The following is a 7,306-nucleotide window of genomic DNA, read 5'->3' as shown; positions in this document are numbered from 1 at the left end:
GGGACAAAGGGAAATCGGGAGTACCGATTTAGTTTTAGAGACGAATAGCAAGATTGAGATGATTCGGACTCGTTTGAAAGCGGCTCAAGATAGATAAAAGTCGTATGCCGACAAACGTAGGCGACTGATTGAGTTCAAAGAAGGAGACATGGTGATGCTTAAGGTTTCGCCATGGAAGGGTATTATTCGGTTTCGAAAATGGGAAAAGTTAGCTACTCGATTTATTGGACCATTTAAGATTTTAGCTCGTGTTGGTGAAGTTGCATATCGTTTGGAATTACCCGAAGAGCTTGCGAGGATCTATAATACATTTCATGTTTCCCATCTCCGTAAGTGTTTTGCGGATGATTCTTCATGGATGTCATTAGACGAAATTAAACTAAACAATAAGTTAGAGTATGTTGAGGAGCCGATTGCGATACTCGACGAAAAGGTAAAATGGTTGAGAAATAAATAGGTGAGAACTTTTAAGGTTCAATGGTGTCGAATTATATATATATATATATATATATATATATATATATATATATATATATATATATATATATATATATATATATATATATATAAAGTTGACTTAATTGTTATAACTAAAAATGTAAACTTTTATACAAGATAATATTGTTGTTATATTATTACTTTTATTATTATTATTAATATTAAATATTAATATTAATATCAATATCAGTATTAGTTATATTATTACTTGCAATATATAATGAAATGTGATACATTTAAATTGTAATATTATTATCATTACTAATATTATTATTATTGTTATACTTATTGTTAATTATCATATTATTCTCATTATTAATAATATTAAAAGTATTATTATTAATAATATAATAATTATTATTATTATTAGGATTATTATTATTAATATAATTATTATTAGTATTATATTTATTAATATATTTATAAAAAAAATCAGAAATCCTAATACCTAATTTAGGTCGACAAAATTTTTATTTTTAATATGCTATTACTTTTCATATATTTTATAAAAAGCAAAATTAGGTATCTGCTTTCCAATTTTATATATTTTCCTTTTTATTTTTTTATTTTTTTATTTTTTTTATATATATCATGACTAATTTTAAATATTTCTGTTTGATTGTGATTCCTAGTCGACATCCACAATGGCTCTATAAAACTCAATTAAATCCAGTATCATAAGATATCTGTCGAATTCCTCTCATCAATTATCAATTTTTATTTATTTATTATTTTTTTTAACGCAGGTACCATGTTCTTGTTTTTTTTTTCTTCCCAAAATTCAAAATCGAATTAATTTTTGAAATCTATAAATGCAGCCATGTTAGAAATCATTTACTCAAACTATCTGCAAAAGCTCACTTTCCAATTCTTCCTATCGAATTCGAATTTTGAAGTCAAAGTTCAATATCAAAAAAGTCAACTCTTTGTTCATCAAGAAATTCGAGTTCTAAATAATGTTTCTGATGAAATTGAGGATTTACGAAGTTTCGAAGAACGATTTATAACTTTTTTCATGAAGAAACAATAGCCTAAAAACCTCTAGAGATCGAAATTAATTATTGAGTTGGCATTTTATTTTTTTTCGACACAGCAGGCTGTGATGATTTTTTTCTCGCTTTCAATTAATTTAAACAATTGATATTGATTAGCTATTATTATTATGAAGTATATAATTGATTATTTTGATAAATTGAAATCTCTGGTCAACTTTTGAAATTGAGAAGAAGAAGAATAATAGAAACACAGATAGATATAAGATATAATCATGGTAATATAACATAGAAAAACATAAATGGTTCAGCTGGTTGGGTATGTTTGTGTTGAGTGAGAGGTCACGGGTTCGAGCCCGGTCTGGTGCAAATTTTTTTAGAAAATGCTTTTAAGAGGTATACACTTTTATTTTCATTATTATTATTATTATTATTATTATTATTATTATTATTATTATTATTATTATGATTATTATTATTATTATTATTATTATTATTATTATTATTATTATTATTATTATTATTATTATTATTATTAGTTATTGTTAATATAACTAGTATTATAATTACTATTGTTATTATTTAACACATATTATTATTATTATTATGATATGATTATGGTAAGTATTATTATTATTATTATTTAGTATTATTATTATTATTATTACTAATATTAGTATAAGTATTATTATTAACACTATCATTTTTATTGTAAGTATTATTATTATTAATAAACTATTATTAAAATTAATATCATCAATAGTGAAATGGTTATTTTTACAGTTATTATTATTATTGGTATTATTATTAACATAAGTAATACTAAAAGTATCATTATTTTTAAATCTATCCATTTATTTAAAATTATCATTTGTATTAAAATTATCACATTTAATAAGATTACCTTTATTATTAAAACTATCATTATTATTAACATTAATAGAATCATTAATATTATTATAATTATTATTGATATTAATATTAATATTATTATTATTATTATTATTATTATTATTATTATTATTATTATTATTATTATTATTATTATTATTACCATTACTAATATTATTTTAATAATATTACAATTACTATTTTAACAAACAAATGATATATATATATATATATATATATATATATATATATATATATATATATATATATATATATTTACCCATAACATAATAAAATTTATATACTTAACTATTTAGAATATATAAAAATGAATATAAGAAACTTATTGTTATTAATATAAAAATGGCATAACTAATAAATTTATATATATATATATATATATATATATATATATATATATATATATATATATATATATATAATTTGTTCGATTACGAATTAATGTGTTAATACATATACTTGATATAGATTCGTGAATCCGAGGTCAACCTAACTCTACATCTGTTCAGTACCATCATATGTATAATTACTACAAACTATCGTATCGTATCGTGAGTTTCATTTGCTCCCTTTTTATCTATATTTTTGGGCTGAAAATACATGTACTATTTTTATAAATGATAGACACAAGTACAAACTATTATGCGACCAACATGAGTACTTTTATTGTGTTGATATGTAACATGTTATTGCGTTCATATGAAAAATGCAAAACCCTGCTTTGTAATATCATTAATTGCTAGATTATGAAGAGGCAAACGGAATTATTATAAATAGCGCTATTGGGAGTAACGTCCCGTACTGTTGACCTCGGGTCAATTGGTGGTATAATAATGATCTCGACAATTACATATGTATTGTCTCGGGGTAAAATCATTTAGTTTTGATATTATACGCTCATGGCATACTTTTGATATACATGATATATCGTCTTTTATTAAATCTTGTGATCTATTACTGAAATCATTATTTATGACAAACCTATGAACTCACTCAACCTCGTGTTGACTTTTTAAAGCATGTTTATTCTCAGGTACTTAAATATTGCTTCCGCTGTATATCTGCTGCTTTGATGATGATTGTTTGCTATGCTTGGAGTCTTCATTACATATCATATCAATTAAAGACATTAAATGCTCTAAATACAATGTAATCTATTTATCTTTCGCAGCAAAACTCAATAAAACGTCTCATATAGAGTCGTTCTCGTTTATACAACTGTGATTTGATATAATTAGTCATAAATACCCCAGGCCCTATTTGGGGGTGTGACAGAAATGGTATCAGAGCAGGTTGTTGTAGAGAATCAGGATTGCATTTTAAGTGTGCCTTATATAATTAGGTACCTTAGCAATGTAGGACTATAACTTTCATTGACCATAGTGCCTTTAATTGTTGCCTTTAATTGTTAAATGTTACACTATACTTTAGAAACTATGCTTATTAAATTCTTTAATCTTCCTTAGAATGTCAAGCCAATCTAAGAACTCTGCTCACTTTCCTAAGTACTATCCAATTCCGCCACCACATTTAAATGCGACACCGTTCTCGACATTCCTTTGTCATCTATCATGATTTTGTGTATTACATATGTATTACATGAAATGTTATCCATGATTCTTGAAATCTCTACTATTCATATTCATTACTTTCAAAATCTTTGCATTCTTGTTATTTATTATTATTGAATTTTCTTGACGGATGGCGTCTACGAAACTCTAGAATGGAAGGGTTTGGATTACCGATTTAAAGGATCCTATAGCTCAAGCCCCTAGACCTGAATAGGCCATTATGAATTGAAAGTCTTTAATCGAAAGATTATCTGATTATATACTTATCGGTTTTAAATCTAGACACGTCATACTGCAATTATTCCATAAATGGAGTATAGACAAATCATATCTTATCATATCTATCCCAATAGACTTTATCTAACACTTTTCCTAAATTTCCTCCCTAAATTTTGGAAATCTTTTTGCTATATATACGTATTCGAGGAGACGAATATATCATTCAGTATTCAATACTCATTTCATATCAAACCCTAATTCCAATCACATAATATGGATTACTCACTTGATTCCTCGAGCTCCAATGGCAGCGTAACCGGAACGAACGAACCAATTAGCCATCATCAATTATGGATGAATTGGGGATGGGTTCATAGTCGACTCAATCAATGGAGACAAGAAGAAGGAGATCCCTTCCACCAACCGAATTAACCACTTGGTGAAGAACCTGAAGCGCTTACCGGCGAACCAGTCTGAAACACCATTTTCTCTCTTCTTTCCAGGGTATCCCGTCACGATTATATAATATCAAAGATTTTAGATCTTATTCACCCCTTGTTCCAACCGCCAATCATCCCGGAATAGTAGAAGAAGTCAACGAGCTTCGCGCTCGAGTGGTGACTCTGGAGAATATGGTGCAAATTCTACAAGCATCAGCAGCACCAGCAGCATAACCAACACCACCAGTACCAGCAATACAGCCAACATCACCAAAACCGCAAGCACTGAAAGCACCAGTAACATCACAAGCTCCGCAAACTCCGAAACTACTGAAGACAGTAACACCATAGATATCAAGGAATATTAGTAATAATGAGTTAAGATGTATTGACTCATTCTTCCTGAAGAATTATATATGTATACTTTATATATATATATATATATATATATATATATATATATATATATATATATATATATATATATATATATATATATATATATGGTTTGGAACAATAATAAATCTTTTCGTACTAAGCTATTACGTGTGAATCTTAACTAGTATGTACTACTTGGTTAATTCATGTCACTAATATGCTATGATGTACACCCTTCTTTAATGACTTAACAATTGTTAATCACTGCTTCAACACAATAAACTCCATTTCATAATAAATCAAGTGTAACGACGAAGGTATTGATTCATAACTTCATTAAAGAAATATTCCGCGATGATTATGTAATCTCTCAAGTTTTGAAGATTATTTATTCTCGTTTCAATCGTAAATCAAATGAGTTTAATATTATATTAACTCATTAAATACGTCATTACATCTGAAGAATATATATATATATATATATATGAACGTATATCTTCATAAAGATTGTAATTAAAAATTCTTTTATACAAACTATTAATTGTGAAAATATTTTAACGGGTAGGTAATACCCGAGAAATATTTATATCTCACATTAATATGTTACATTGTACATTCTTCAAAATTCTTAAAAACACCTTAGAACTATAACCAACGGTTCAGATTCGTTAACCCTAATAATGTTGATGAAGCAGCAAAGGCCGTAGATGGTCTTAATGACCAGAAGCTTGATAATAAAGAATTGTGTGTTGGAAAAGCTCAAAAGAAAATCTGGTATTGAAAGACGGATTAAGCAAAACATGAAGGAAGCTGTGAACAAATCCCAAGGACTAAACCTATAACCAAAGAATCTAGATGATTCGATTTCTGAAGGAAATCACCAAAGATCTTTTTACGCATTTTAAATCTTTACAGAAGAATTTCTATCATTATCATTTGATCTTAGAAAATTCTAAGATATCATCGTATCTTTCGTTATAAATATCCTCTATATCTCTGAAGATATCTTCATAACGATTCTTGTCATCAATTAATTATCTCTTTGCGATATCTTTATTACATTATAAAGGAAACTGTTTTAGTTTCTATATTCTGTAAAATTCAAGTTTAAATTTTGAATGATTTGAAGCAGTGTTGGGAATTGAAGCATGAGTTAGTATAATATAATGGCGTCAGGCCAACGTGATTATATTACAGTAAGTCATGCTAAATTTTAATGGAAGATGATGATTCATAGAATTTATAATCATTATGTACCATGCTACATAACTCTTTCATTCTATTTAACCTCTAAACATATCAAGACAATATTTTTCTTGATGATTCGTTCTTTTTCGGATATTCTGGTAATTTGACAAATCAAATCGTGCTATTACCTTTCCTTTCTGCTTTGTATATTATGATCATTCGAAACTCCATACCTACGAATTCTAGACCATTACTTGCTTTACAAAAGCATGACGCTTCGACATATAAGGGAAAATACAAAGCCCAATAACGACACCGAAATTACAAACCGTGTATATCAATGCGTATAGCAATATAAAGACACGGGAGAACTAAAAACACAATAAATCCAAGAGCATAGTAGAAGTAAACAGACTCCTCTGGTGGGAGTTGTAAAAGAAGGATGATTGTGGCGATAACCAATATAAGGTCAAGAACAAGAACTGGATTAAGCATATTAACAAATCTTTTGGAAGTATGAATTGATGAAGAAAGTATAGAAGTGGTGAAGATAATGAAACGGAAGAAGCTAATTTATAACGCAATTCCAGACACGCAATCAAGATAATTCACAGCATTTAATCAAAGAAAATCCTAATTCCCTTAATTACCAGAGAATCAAATATTATAAAGATTTTCTTTAATTCCTTGAATTCCGGAAATCAACTTTAACTATATCAAAAGTTAAGGCGAACATTTAATTTTCTCATTTTAATCTTTTACGATAGCTTCGTTTATACTCTTCCTACAATCTAATCGTTTCCTCCATATCACCCAATGTTGATAAAACTCTAATTTTCAACTCATATTCATCATTCTTGTTGTAAAAAATGACGATCCCTATCAAATTTCATGACTATGATTTTCATGAACTCCTCTATGTTTTGTCTACCCTAATATTGTGGCATAAACAAGCTCACTATTATTCATAACACATTTCATGTGTATCGAAATGCTTGTATAGCGTCATTATCTCTTTCTGAGAAAATCTAATCAGTGACACTCTTGCTAAATCCTTTAGATAACCTCCGCATTAATAATAAAATGTACTTCATAGAATTTATGGATC

Source organism: Rutidosis leptorrhynchoides, chromosome 3 (assembly GCF_046630445.1).
Source record: "Rutidosis leptorrhynchoides isolate AG116_Rl617_1_P2 chromosome 3, CSIRO_AGI_Rlap_v1, whole genome shotgun sequence".
In the NCBI taxonomy this organism is placed as follows: Eukaryota; Viridiplantae; Streptophyta; class Magnoliopsida; order Asterales; family Asteraceae; genus Rutidosis; species Rutidosis leptorrhynchoides.
The sequence above is the reverse complement of the archived record's forward strand: the minus strand, read 5'-3'. Positions refer to the sequence as shown.